The sequence below is a fragment of the Lutjanus erythropterus genome, chromosome 16 (genome assembly GCF_056507025.1).
Source record: "Lutjanus erythropterus isolate fLutEry1 chromosome 16, fLutEry1.hap2, whole genome shotgun sequence".
NCBI lineage: Eukaryota > Metazoa > Chordata > Actinopteri > Lutjaniformes > Lutjanidae > Lutjanus > Lutjanus erythropterus.
In genome coordinates, this window is record NC_139332.1 from 7383290 (window position 1) to 7398681 (window position 15392).

Consider the following 15392-nt stretch of genomic DNA (forward strand, 5'->3'; position numbering starts at 1 on the left):
ACAATAGGTTCACCTCCCTGTCGTAAATTGTATATTTTTGCCTATACATGAAAAGGAGAAAGCCCACAGCAGTCAAATATGTCCTACACTGAAGCTGGTTTAATAATACTTAGCCAAGGAGAATAAAGGTATAATCAGTACACGCTTTGTCCCGATGTTCCCTTCAATTCTGGAGTTTTGGTCCTCTGGGATAGTCTTTAAACATTCACAGATAAATTCATGATGAACCTGTGCCCAAATAAGGTCCGACTCAACACATCTACAGCATATAGAATTAGCCTATCGGTCTGCAAATCCAAACACGGGAAATATGAATACATAAGGTCTGAGACCACAGCTTAGCTTTCCTTCTATTCCTCACAGGGTCAGTGACATGATAAGAGGTACATCTGCTCCTTTTAGAGAGACAAGACAAACACCTCTCCAACCTTAGCCGCCATAGCAAAGCTATCGAATTGTTCCCTTGTTTATCTGAAGCAAGAAGACTGCTGTATCTACTGTCTAGAACAGGGCCAGAGCCACATACTCCTCTCCAGTGGCTTCCTGTGACTGACAAAAAATTATATGGAAATGAATAATATATTTTTTAAATATTTTTCATGTTTCATTGTTGTAGTCAATGAAAAAGTTGAGACAGATCAGAATTTCAAGCCAACATACTACATACATAGTACATCAGTTTTGAGCCCAAGTCAAATTCTTCAGGTTTGAAAAAGTTTTACTGATCTTTTGTTGAGATAAATTACCGTTCTGCTTGAGACAAATTTAAATATTTGAATTTTAGAAACCCCAAAATGTTGTATTTAAAAAATGATAGCATAAACTATTTCAGTTTAAGGCAACAAAATAGTAGCAAATTAGGTTCACAGTTAACTGTGACCAAATTTTGAAAAACTTTTTTTTTTGAGTTTCTCAAACTTTTTAACTTTTACTATAAATGTATCTAAGGAAGAATAGTAAATTATCTCAACTAAAGGTCAGCAGAAGGTTTGCAAAAGTTTGAGTTGGGCACAAAACTCAAAAATCTATTGCAGTGTGATGCACACCAAATTTAAAAAAGTGTTAATATTTCATCAACTAAAATATCAAAGACTGTGTCTATTAGAAAAGAATTAGTGCGGGCCCCTCAAGGACTCCAAGCCTTTGTATGATACCTGAAACTGAGAAAGTCCCCAACTCTGCCTTAAAAGAATCTTGACACAACAGATTTTACAAAATGCATGCCCCTTTAAAACTTTCCTGTAGCTGTATTTTTGTTCAGGTGTAAACAGCAGGCTTTTGTAGTTGTAGGGCTTATACGCTCTGTGCAGTGCCAGAAACATGTTGCGATAATGAAAGGAAAAAAGATGTGAAAATTTGTCAAACATCGGGAGAAACACAGAACTGTGATATTGGGAGGAAATAGGGGAGATGGCAATGAAAAACCGGAGTCTTCTGGGAAAATTGGGATGGTTGGTAAGCATGGTTCTGGTGACTTCAAATGGGATGCTGTTTATCATGTTTATGAAAGTCCATAGTCCATAAGAGTCCATATAATGTTGTTTTCACAACATTGTGAACAGGAAGTTTTCTGAAAGCTTTGAGGATACACCAATGTTAATGCAACTTTTTATGCCATAAATGAGTTCACAAGTTCCATTTGAATGCAGCAATAGTCTAAACACTAGAGATGCACTAGCGATTGACCAAGCGATTGATTGGCTTTTGTTTTCAGCATGACCGGCCCTGACCGGTGACCGGCTGGTCAGTCATATTCACACACGTGCTCTGCCTGATGGTCACATCATGCTCGCAGCAGACGTTACGTTGCTAATCACAGCAGCACACACTCAGACACATGCTTGCTTCTGCTTCTGTTTTTCGCACTGCAAAGTTTTACTACAGAAAACTGTTGAACTGCAACTGTCTCTGGTTTGTTTTCATCTGCTTCCTCATGAGATCATGTTGAATCATGCCCCGTAAGATTCCGCAACATCGTCTTCCCTCTAGTACATAATCTTATTTATATAATATAATAAAGCCCGGCTGTAATCTGGAGCATATTTGGAGAAAATGTATATGTTATTTAATAGTCAGTGTTTTATTATGAACATCTGGTTTAATTTTACAAGAAAAGTTGCAAAAGTATTTGCAAATGCTGTCAATTATAGTTCTTAGAAAGACTGAAAGTAGGACTGGGACAAAATCGGAATCGGCAGATCAGACCCTGAAAAAAATCGGAACTTGTAATTGGCCAAGATAAATTAGAATCTCTGCATCTCTACTAAATATATGGTCAAGGAGATAATTTCAGAGGCTTTCTGCAGCGCTGCTGAATGAACTTCTTTTCTTAGGGAGATATAATAAGGGACAAACTTAAGTTCGAAACTTGGAACAAGATAAAAGTTTGAAGCATTATAAAGAGTGAGTGGGCGAGTCTGCAAATCCACAGCTGTGGCAGCTAGTCCAGATGCAAGTGCCGTTCTAATGATAAAGTGTGAGCTGGCCAGTAACCTTGGGAGTAAAGTTAAGATTAATGGGCCATCCCAATGTTTGTGATAAACAGTAGGAAGAGGAAGAGGACAACACTAACACTAACCTTGGTATATCCACCAACTTTTCTTACTTTAAGCCCTGTGCTGATTTCTCCAATGTCCTTATTATTTTCAGCTCATGTTGTTTTGCATTTGCTGCTTTCTACACCCAGTTACATCATATTCCAATGTTTATGTAGAAGGCTGGAATATATGTAGCTGTAATATGGGGAAGGGAAGTAGCTCAGAGAGAAGAAGACTGCCACAGATGCTGCCTCAATCCCTTTGTACGTCTTTGGCTGTATTCTCATTCTCGCTGCATACATTGAACATACATTATTCATTACTCTTTGCCCCTCTATAATCCTCTAACACTAGTCTTTTTGCTAATACTGACCTCGCTATTCTTTATAGTCTCTATGCAGTGTAAAGAGCAGAATGTCACGCATAGTGCATGTTATCAGTTCTTTGTTTACCCGTTCTGATCTACAGTATTTTCACTGAAGATCACGGTTGTAGCTAAGGATTGGTTCTGAAAGGCATTAAACTCAAGGACCCTCTCCCCATCCATTTCCATTAGCCTGCTCTCTACACATCTTTGAACTAAATGGCCTGTCTGTCTGTGTGCTGTCTCACAGTTATTTGGTTCAACCCGAGCCAGTTTACGAGAAGAAAAAGCATTCCATACCCAATTCAGCATTCAATTAGACAGCTAGAAAGACAGATGAGTGTGTTTTGTTCTTTAGTGGTCTTCCAGGTGAGATGAACAATTAATCTGAGAGGGGAAGAAAGCAAATTATCAGAAAATCGGGATACAAGACAAACATGACTTATTTATTTGTCACATGTTTTTAGGGAAACTGCTGCCTTGATTATGATCAGTGGCTATATATTTCCAAATGAAAGGAGTGCTATGGTTTTTTATCTCTCTTAAGCTGTAAGGAGGTGGTCAGGGTGGATGGTAGGTCTATAAAGAGCAGGACTTTGACACTGGAGTCCAGCATATGGTGAGGTTCAGGCGACAAAAGTACTTTGATTAAGATTATGGAATGATTAAAGGTTTGATTACATTGTTGAGCAGCCCCTCTAGGATTTCACAGGCTTTGTTTGTGATTGTTACAACCTATAATGCCTGATTTCATGACGGCTTTAAAAAAAAAAAAAAAAAAGAAGAAGACAAAAATGGATGTTGCAGTGGTTTTAGGCACTTTTTGCAAATTAGTTGAGGGAGCAAGTTTAAAGTTAGGATTGCAAAAAAAGGAAGTTACAATTTTTTAATCAAGAGTGAGTCTGAGCCTGCTGAGTAACCTAACTTGAGATTACAAAAATTGTAAATGTAGAAGTGTACCTGGGGGGTATTCAACAAAGAAGCAAAATCTTTTTGGAGCTCAAACTCAAGCAAGAACAAAATTTTAGAATATATAATAGATATACGTGTACAGATCATTGATGAATGTCAATAGCAATGGCGAACCTTGTGTTCTTTTTAGTGCCTGTGACAAAATGAAAAAAATTAAAAAGCAAAAAAAGAAAACATTTTCATTGAAACATACATGTATGACGAGGGCTGTGATTGGTAGAACTTCAGGAAGCCATGATAATTGGTCAAATTTGGAAAAAAAGTTGCAGTGATTGGACAAAATTGCAAGGTCATGCAGAATTCACTGAAATTGGTTGTGTTAATTGTTGCATCTGAAACATTGCAACTTCCTGGAGGGGCTGGTTGATAAAACTAGCATGTCCATTGTTGACTTTTTCTTCGAAAATGGTGGTCAGCCAGTCCACCATTTTGGTCCATACTGAAATATCTCAGCAACTACCTGATGCCCAATGGATGAATCCTGATTACCCTGACCTATCTCTGGATTTGTTCCAATATTATTTTTTCCTCCCTGATATGATTTTAGTACCTGAACTTTGTGTATTGCCCAGTACTGAGTAGCATTCCGATACTGCTGAATAGAAAAATACTCTTAGGTTTTAATCCACTTGTTTTCCCCACAATCTCAAAACAGTTCAGTCCAGTCCAGTTCACAATAACACATGAATTGGGACATAAAAAGTTCGCTGTGGGTTTTACTGTGGATCTGCACAAAAACAAACCAAATCAGGAAATAAAAACTGAAATGACAGCATCTGTATTCACAGTTCAATAACAGAGATTATGGGCACCTCACAAATTGAATCTATTACAGTTCAGAGAGCTACAACTCAGTGATAAAACGATTCTCGATGCATCAAAATCTTAAGCTTTTAAGCCAGGGGGTGCTGGTTGGATTGTATTTATCTGTACCTGCTCATGTTCAGCCATACTCATCAAAAGTCAAGATGTAGCGTAATTTAGAAGTCAACACAATGCACATGTTACATTTGGAGGGGATCTTTTTGTCTGATTTGATTCAGAATCTGTTAGTTAAGTAGAAGTTAACTGCATTAATTCATGAATTAATCAATTTGAATCCTACAGTCCCCTGCCTGTTTGAGAATAATAAAATGGGGTGGGGGGGCAGAGTGTTTCGCTGTGTGTGGTGTTATTAACGTTTCGTCTCCTGCAGTGCAGAGCAGCCTCTCTGCTGCACCGTGAGCTCCAGAGAAACACATCACTGTCCAACATGCAGAGCCAGCGCACAGTTTTTTGAGGTGAAACAAACTGACTCATCATAGAGTTGGTTTAAGTTTAATGCAGCAGCAGGTGCAATTATTTAGACACTAAATTAAAACATGATTGCAACCACTGCCCCTGTTAACTGCTGATAACTGTAGCAACTGTGCTTTTTAGACTTTCCAGGTGTTGCATTGCCCTCTCAGTTAAGTTCCACCTATTTGGCTCCATCAACATCAAGTTCATTGACATTTAGATAATCGAGTTTTTCCCCCATCCCTCCTGAGTACTGATGGTCAGTCAGTCAGGTTTGCAGCGTCAGCCTTTTAACACTACATGCTTGAGCAGCATGTGTGTGTGGTGTTACCTGTTGGTTTTGATTTCAGCACCTGTACTGACAGATTAAAAGCAGCCACACAGCGGCTGTAGTCATGCTTTGGCTTCAGATTTGCTTATTTTTTCCGTGTTACAGTTGGCAGTCAGGCAAGTGAAAATTATCAGTTGACAATCATATCGACATGATGTCAGCAACGTGACACCTCTCACTACAGTTTCCGTGTCTGCATCTGTAGAATATGTCAGGAACAATGAGATGCAGGGCAAGGGTTTTCTTTTTCCCTCCCTCACTAAACATGAGGGAAAATCACTGATTGCCTTCTGAATATAGCTCTTTTTCCTTTTCCTCAAAACTCTTCTCCATACTCAATGTAGAAAGACAGGGCGGTCAGTAGGGCTGTCCCCGAATAAGTTTTTCCTCTATGAATATTTGATGATTCATCCTTTTTTTTTACGCTGCAGTGTACCACACTAAAGTCCTATATGAGCCTACATGAGTATGTTTTACTCATAACACTTTTTTTCATCATCTGTGATGTGAAGACAGACAGATTTTCACACAGCCAAGTGTGTGTCCTGCAGTTCAGTTGTAAAATCAGTGGACCTGTTGAGCTTCTCTCCTGAGACTTTAAGTACTGTCCAGCATCCCCTGCACTGCATGCTCCCTGCTCCTTTACACTCTGAATTAAAGATTTATTTTGACCAAACCACAGTTGGTGATTGTGGAGATGGTAGAAAGATGAACCAAGATGCTTTTTGGTGAGTTTTATTTAGTTTCTGTAATTTCTGAAGGAAGCTGATGATGATGATGCAAAAGGAGTCTGGTGAGTAATTTAACAGCTATTTCTGGTTAAACTAGAGATGGACCGATTTCAATTTTCTTGGCCAATTCGTATTTCCGTTTTTTTTTTTTTTTTGTTTTTTTGTTTTTTTGTGTGTGTCTGAGTGTGTGTAGCTGTGATCATGACATCACAGTCAGTTTGTCTGCTGCGCGTATGACATGACCATCGTGCAGAACATGTGTGACACTGAAAACCGTCCGGTTCGATCAGTGCATCTCTAAAACAAACTGTATCTATTGGGTTGATTCCACCAAGCACAACACGTCTGCACCATGGTTCTGACCCGTCCACCAGCAGCGTTTCAGAAGCATTTCAGCATTGTAGCGTTTTGCCTGCCTGATTATGTTTACTTGCTCTTTGTGCTTCTACCATGGAAAAGCAGGCTACATGGTTAAATAGTTAATTTTCTGTGAGTCCGCATGGGGTCTTTTATTTTGAAAATTAACCAGGTTCTCCCTACCTTTTCTGTGTCTGACTTCCTGCCTGTTCAGTCTGCTCTGTGCTAACTGATGTGGCATCTGCTTGATTTGTGTCCCCCAGGCTGTCCCTTATTTTTCCACACTGAAGGTGGCAATCCTAGAGGAGACCATGATAACAACTATACAGCTAAACACCGTGTTAGGATGGTAGCATGCTGAAATTAGTATACAGCTCCTCCTCCATCTAAGTACAGCCTCATGCAGCCACTAGCATGACTGTAGAATCTTGCTCAGTATTTCACCAACCTTAACCATGAGCTATGAGTGCCCAACATGACCATAAAAAACTTTAATCATGCTTTAGTTGCTCCGAGTGGAGATCGTTGGGGGAAACAAATGAAAAACATTGTGAGTGCACATTTTTCAGGTGCATTCTGGTGGCGTTCCATTTCTCTCGGAAGGTATTTGCTGTTGCAAATTGGTAGCATATGTAATTTCCTGGAGACAGGGTTGTACATCAAGATCTCAGGAGTTATTATGACAGCAGCAGCACAGCACCCTGCGTATTAGTATACATATATTGAGCTACTGTGAATATCACATCAGGGATATTCGCCTTCCCCTCGGTTGTTAAAGAGGCCAACCTTCGGTTAATCTGCAGGGACGCTTCTCTGTTGTTGTGGATAGAGCAATCAGGATAATTGATAAGTGGCTTCTACTGAAGGAAACCTCCATAATTAAATTGAAACTCGTCAGCTCTCTAAGTGGAACACTGCTGCTGGTCGCCATGGCGACTGCAAGATGCTGGTCTGAATTTGCAGAGGAGATGCAGAGTTGGATTTTTAATTTTCTGATAGCGGTGGATAGCACACTCTGGGACTCAGAGCAGCCTTGGGCCATCTCTTGTGTGTTTATCTGAGCACCAGTGGAAATGCACTTTGCAGTCCAATGTCATGACGGACTATTTTGAAGCACTCTCCACTTTTGTAATTGAATCATGGTCATGCAAGATGGATTATTCCATTATGAGCCCAATAATTTTCAAGAAAATAAGAAAATATTATGCAACCCTATTCCTCCTTGTTTCCAGGAAACCAAAGCAGAGGGTTTTCAAAAATGGAGCTCATGCAGTTTTCTCTCAGCTTCATTTTATTTTCTTCATTTTTTTTTTGCCAACAATTTGAATAAGGCAAATTGAAACACAGCTGCTGCATTAGAAATGTTTTATACAACAGATGCACCAGAAGCTAAAAAGTAATAACACTGCAAAATAACTGGTTTAGTGTCAAGTATGATCAGCACAATTGCCTTACACACCATACTGCAGTCATGGGTTATACAACAAATTAGCATCTTACACAAATGTACAATTATTTATATTCACACAGGCTTTACAATATTCCCTTTACAGCGTTAAGCAGTTTTATATCAAATAGAAAAATGACAAAGTAGTAAACACAATAATGTAAATTACAGAGGTACAAAAGGAAGCAAATGAGAGCAGAGTGAGTAGAGAGGATTAAAGGAGCAACCAGTAACATGAAGTCTTCAGTAGCATCGATTGACAATCAATAGGAACTCTGTCCAGCATATATGGCTCCTTCTTAAAGGGAAAATTCACTACATTTCATGTGGATATTGAGTCAGACTTGATGGTAAGTGTAGTCAGTTGAAACAGTGAATTCCTCTGTGCAACTTAGAGCTGAACAGTGACTGCCCACTTTTTGAACAACTCTGGTTCTGGAAGGGAAATTCCCATTCATTCAATCCATTTGTATAAAGAGTTTTAATCCTGGAGTCAAGCCCACCAACTACAAAATGAATCGTGACTTCAACAAAGATTTGAAAATGCACAAAAAGGCTAAACTACAAGGTTGTGTATAGAATTAGTTTGAGAGTGAAAGAACTACTTATCCCATAAACCACTGCAAATGATACAGCTTCTTCTTGAATTTAATTAGTCATTATTATAGTGTTGTCATATATTGTAGTTTGTGTTGTGTCTGTATATAAATTACATTCAATGTGGAAACAGCATTATTAGTACGAAACGTTAGCTAATGCTAACTAACTAGCCAGCCTGTGAATATAACTACCCATTTACAGATGCTGTAAATATTGCCATGGCAACAGCAAGGTCCACCAATCAAAGACTGCTTGCTGTTACACTTTAGGATTGTGGGTAGTGTAGTACTTCTCCATGTCATTGCGAATAAAATAGTTTTTTCTTAAAATGAGGTAGATATCATATAGACTTGTAGCTTCTACAGGAAGATATATAACATTGTTTTGCAATCTCCTGTGTCTAGTGATGTCACAGTGATGTCATTGGTGTAAAGAAAGAACTATAGACGATTTTAGCGTGGATTTTGAGTCTCCACCTCTTGGTAGCCTGGGCTCATGCTAAATGAGTATTTTTTGTCGCTATTGATACGTTCAAGTAGAACTCACAAACTGGACTTTAAGTTGTGAATAGAACATTGTGAACTCAGAGCTAATTGAAAACTTCCAGTTCACAATGTTGTGAAGACAACATGAAGAGGGCATTCAAATAGGCTCATCTTGTAAACACAACCCCATTTGAACGCAGCACGTTTTGGCTAACAAAGCATCAGCCGGTGCACAATGCATCTGCTGTCACGAGTCCGCAAACAGGAGAACTCAGCTTTATTGGTCAATATCATGCTAAGGAATTTATTGCTTCCATTGACTACATTTACCATCAATACCAGCTGGACTTCCATATAATGATCGGCGATTTTTCCCCTTAACTGTGGTGGTTCGCTCACTCACACCTCTCCCACCATTCCTTTTCTTTCTATCATAAACAGCTTATAAAATGTTTCATACAGTGTAATTGAACCAAATAAGCTACAGTTAATGGATAGAAAACAACAAAATAGAACTGAACTAATGACTGCTATACAGTAAAATTTTGTTGCTACTCCAGAACTCACATCTGTGGTTAGTGTCAGAAAGTATTAATTGACAAAAATTCAGTTCTCATGAAAGACTAAATCTGTTACCAACTGTTAGCCTACGTCTTGAAACACAAGTTGAGTCATGTTAAAAAAATCTAGCTAATAAATGGAAGTTTCATTTATTTACAAGACACATTTCGGTTAGTCTTCGCATCGTTTCAAAATATTTGGTTCTAGAGTCTTGGTAACACAGTGACTTTACTAACAAGGCTAATGGATGAACTGCTGTAGCTGCTGAGCTAACAGTTAACATGCTAGTCCAGTCACAAAAGCTTCCAGACTGTCACTCTATCTTCTCTCTACCGTTGTTTTCTACTCCTAGCATTTTGTTCTTGATCAGTTGCCATTTGGCTCAATAAAATGTTATTTATTGTTAGCAAATTCATTAACATGTTAGCTTAGCACAGTCACAAACGAGTTCAAAAGATGCATTTATACCGCTGACTCCTGTCTCATAGTTATAAGCAACTTATTCCTGTTTTTTTTTCCAGAGGAGATGAAATAATAAAACAGCTAAGAAGCTACAATCGAGAGTTTGCAGATCAATTCACAAAATTTAAACTTGACGTGAGCAAATCTACTAATTGAAAAAGGAATAGACAGGTGAAGTCACGCCCCTTCCAGGACCTAACTTTGGAAAAAAAGTTAAGGTAAAAAGAGCAGTTGACAAATTTATTTTTGATTGTTTGAACTGTGCTGCAAATTTAACATGTGTTGTTTGTCAGTTTAAAACATAATTTCTACAAGTCAAGAAAGGCACATTTTGTTGAAGATTTGTCATAGTTTAGTTTAGTTTTATGTGAAACTGCTCAGTGAGCTACATCTTTTGTCTCACACAATATATGACATCGACTATAATTTTGCTGCCCCGTGTTACGTCACCTTGCTTCAAGTGTTTTATCAGCGACTCCTGGTCCTTTTATCAGTCATGAAGAGAAATGACCTTTTATTGTGTGACTACATCCCAGTATGAAAACAATGTCGGCTTTTGCAGAGAGAAAATCATGATGTCACTCATGTGGCTGTGTAGTTTTTCTAATTCCATATCTTCATAGTCTGACACTTGAACAGCTCTGTGACGAACTGTGACTTTCTTGACTTGTAAACTTATCTGTTACATTGACAAACATCATATGTGAAATTCGTGGCTCAAGTCTAATTAGGTTAAAAAAATAATCACTCATTCTATATCTTTTTTTTTTTTTTTTTTTTTTAAATTAAGTCCCATGTTGGTCCACCAGATGGGGTGTTACGGGTGTTACTTCGCCTCTCTATTAAAGCCACTGCGATATTTTGCTGTTTTTGCCACGTCCATATGCTGCGTTCAAATGGAACTCGTGAACATGAAATTACAACATTGGAAAGTCATTTACACTTCTCTTGCTGCTGTTCTACTGCTATCGTGAACTTGGAGTTTTCAGAAAACCTGCAGTTCATGATTTCGGGAGTGTGACACGAGGGGGATGTTAATATTGATTCATTTTGTAAATGGAATAAACGCGACCCCATTTTAAGGTACTGTTATCTCCGCCCTTGAGTTTGGGCTGGTTACTGGATTGATTGGGTTAGCTAATATTTGTAAGTAGTATCATCAAGAAATATTAGAGAGGCAGCTGTTAGAAGGCTTAAAGGGATACTTAGGATTTTCTGAAGGGGGGGTTATTTGAGGTTGTTATCTGTATTACCTACAGTAGATGGCAGTTGCCATGCCCCTGTTTGGGGAAGCAGACAGGATTACCAGTGTAGGAAGCGTAGCAATGTGCTGCCATGGACATGGACAGTAGCAAAGTGTATTTTAGCCACCTAAAAAAAATTAACATCAGTTTAAGTGCATGCAATATTTAGAATATTTTCATTGCTTTGCTGCTGTTGGACAAATGGAAACCACAGTTATTTTAGGCAAATACTGCTTTCTCCAAAACAGTAATTTTACCCTGCAGAAAAAGGAGTTGCTGTTCTACCGCTGCCTCCGTTGGTCAGTTTGTGTTATTGTGTGACTTCAGGGTTGTAAAGGATTTAGTTCAGATACAACCAAATTCACACAATAAGAAAAAAACAAACAAAAAAACAATCGAGGCAGCAGTAGACCACCAACTCCCATGTTCTATGAGGTAAAATTATGGCGATGGTAATAACAAATGAGACTGGGATGGCTTTATCTTTCTCCATTTGCTGTTGCAAATGAGTAATACTGCCATTAAATTTAATGTGGTTTGGCATTTAAGCATTTGTTCAGCTACCTTTTTCTTTCTTTCCTTCCTTTCTTTCTTTCTTTCTTTTTCTTTTCTTGTTAAAAGTTTTTAAACGATGTTTTGCCAGCTAAAGCAGCAGTAATACCCTGACAACAGAGAAGCTCTGATGGAAGTTTCTGTGACTGAACCCCATTACAATGAAGATTTTAATTAATTGTTTTTGATGAAGTGTTGCCTGTTTGCTTGATGAATACAATTAATCCAGTCATTCATTCTGTTCTGCACCGAGTAATACTGTGACAAAGTGCTGTCAGGGAGTGTATTCTGGGGGGGGGGGGGGGGGGTTTGGGAAACATATTGTTCAGTTACTCTTTGTCCTTCCATATTTATTGATAGTAAAGGTCAGAGGGCACAGGGGACATGTTTTGCTCCAGTAGGCAGGGTTTAGTAGCCTCTTAAAATACCCCAGAGTGTGGACCAGACTTGTAAAGCTTGCAATCTCTGTTGCCATTAGAGCAACACTTAATGACCAGCATTGATCAGTACCACTTGAATACCTCTGTTACTTTATTATACTCACTTTGTGCAAAGAGGTGGTAAAATATTACTGACTGTTTATTTTGGAGTCACCCACACAGAGAAAATTACAACAATGACAGCATGTTTTATGTAACACCCATTCTTGAGAACTGGGACAAATCATGTCCTACAAAAAACACTATTTTTTTAAGCCTTTTTTGGTGAAAACTTATTCTTTAAGGATTTATATCTGAGAGATGTGTAATTTATGAATCGTGTTTAATTTCTAAACTTGCTCTGTGCCAGAAAACGGCCTTGTCCAGGCAGTGTTTCACAACTTCAAACAATTTAAAAATGTGGTAAAATCCTTTAAAATCTAAAACTAACAAGACCTACTCATAACATAGGTGTAAACATGCTATTATAATTATATATTTGTTTTAAAATATATTTTTCAAAGTTGTGCCTCAGATTTTTGTCAACTCTGTCTGGTTTATACAAAAGCATGATTTAATCAGACATAAAAAGGGTTAGCTATACCCTAAGGACCCCCTGTCTCACTTCCTGGTTTAAAGACGGCAGGAAAAGTGCTCAAGCTCTGGTAAACTTCATATTGTTTGGCGAACTCATTAAATAATATTGCTATCAGATGTGTCTCAACCATAACATGTCAACTCTGTAGTCCTTCTAAATCAGAGCTAAAGAGGAATTATGGTTTAAAAATCTGTATTTTAATTAATTTTAAAGAGACCTCTGAGCTACTTTGAAAAATAAAATGGCTACTCACTACAACTCTGCTGTGAAATGAAAAAATGTAACATTTTATCAACTCTGTTCCTCCTGATTTTCATCTGACGGATCTGTTGCAAGGTTTGATCTTCTAAAGTATATTTTCCAGCATAATTGAAGAGTAAAAATCAAACGTCCTTCAAAATACAGTTTTGTCCCATTTCTTAAGAATGAGTGATAACTAAGTGTATCCAGCATTTGAAAACAAATTTCTAAAACAACAAAAAGCATCACCAGTGACAGTAAATTTGATCATACAGTGTGATTAAAAAATGAGACAAATAAACAATTTTTAATTTGCCATCTGGAAAATGAGAATCATGCACACGCGCCCACACACTTCAGCTTTGATCATACCCTGAATGCACATGGTTTGTTACACTTATTTAATCCATCAGTTTATTAGAAGTAATAAGCTTTTGTTGATTTGTCAAATATATAATACACCCTTGTCATTCTTTTTAGGAAAACTAGTTCTATACATTTTTGACAATATATATCTTGACTTTGCAAAAGTAATGGTAGCTGAGAGATATCCTGCACACTTGACACATGCAGCACTTGGTTGAAGCTAAGCAGGTATATACAGTACACTTTAAATCACCACTGTCGCTGTAAGAAAATATGCAGGAATGTGTCACGCTGCAAAAATGTCTAACTCCCACTGCACACAGAATAGTCAATATTTACTGTCTCTCTCCCCGTCTCTGTGGGCAACTACTGTCAACCCACAAGCAAATTGCTGAATCTGTAAACAGAGCAGAAATCCATTTCCACGCTGGATTGTTGTCTTCCCTTTTCTCCTAGTTTTTTTTTCCCCCATTTGAACCACATGAATAAAAGCGTTGTGGTGAAATATTACAATCCAATACGTGTAAAGAAAGCGTACAGAATCACAGGCACACCTCAAAGTCATTTTAACTGTGGCTGAAGCCAAATTTGTTAAAATGCAAGAGCTTATATTATCTACAAATTCACATTTATCAACTTTTTTTTTTCCTTTCATTTTTCAAGTCGTGTCAGTTTTATTAATGTGTAGCCCAATATCACAAATCACAAATTAGCCTCGAGGGGCTTTATAATCTATACAACACATGACACCCTCCAGCCTTGGACCCTCATCTTCTTTGATTTATGTTCACTTCATCTGTTCCACATTTAGCACATTTGTCATAATGCCAACTTAAAGCTACTACAAGGAACTTTCATATTTATTTTGTTTTGGAGGCCCCTGTGGACAAAAGTGGTAGTCTTTCCATGTAATAACCACAAAATATAATGTCAATAAGAAAGGAAGAAATATTAAATTTTCCTTTTATAACTAGCTAACATACTACTTACTGGAACTTTGCCTGAGAAAATATAATCGGGCTCATTTCATCTGATTTCATGGAGAATCGGACCCGGTGGCAGGCTTTAAGAACACCCACTCTTGAAAACTGGGACAACTCAATACCAACACTCTAGTTCCAATTTTTCAGTGAAAATGTAGTCTTTAAGGATTTACATATATACAAAATATCTAAATTTTATGATATGACTTGGTGGGATTTATTTTTTTAATTTCTAAAACTTTCTCTGTACCAGAAAACACCCTTGCCCCAGACAAGAATTCACAACTTAAAACAATTTAAAACTGTGGTAAATACCTTCAAAATCTAAAACTGAAATACTGATAACACGGGTATAAAAATGCGCTATTTTAATTTTTTTTTTTTCTTTTTTTTGAAATGATTAAATGTTTGTCTGTAAAGTTGTCCCAGATTTCCATCAACTCTGTCTGATTTTTACAAAAATCCGATTTAATCAGGCATAAGAAGGGCTAGCTATATCCTAAGGACCCCTGTCTCATCTCCTCATTTAAAAAGAAAAAACAAATTTATTACATAATATTTCTACCAGATGTGTCTCAACCATAACATGTCAACTCTGTAGCCCTTTTAAATCAAAGCTCAGTAAGAATTATGGCGTAAAAATATGTATTTTGATTAGCATGAAGAGGACTTCTAGCAACTTTAACATTTTGTCAACCCACTCAAATGTAATTTCATCAGGAGTTTGGCCCATTACAAGGTTTAATATCCAAGCATTTAAACTTATAAAACATTATTTCCCAAGCATAATTGAAGAGTAAAAATCAAGAACCCCTCAAAATACTGTTTTGTCCCAGTGCTCAATAATGAGTGCCAATCTTCTCGC

The 15392-nt window shown here is 37.6% G+C and overlaps 1 long non-coding RNA gene across 1 annotated transcript; it reads right to left on the reverse strand.

Annotated features, from left to right (window-relative positions):
• Positions 1–7840: 7840 nt before the first annotated feature.
• LOC146312691 (uncharacterized) lies at positions 7841–10055 on the reverse strand. The gene is made up of 2 exons (XR_014772052.1): positions 8525–10055; positions 7841–8407 (listed from the first exon to the last, which is right to left on the reverse strand). It is a non-coding gene; the product is annotated as an uncharacterized LOC146312691 (long non-coding RNA).
• Between the last annotated feature and the right edge of the window lie 5337 nt (positions 10056–15392).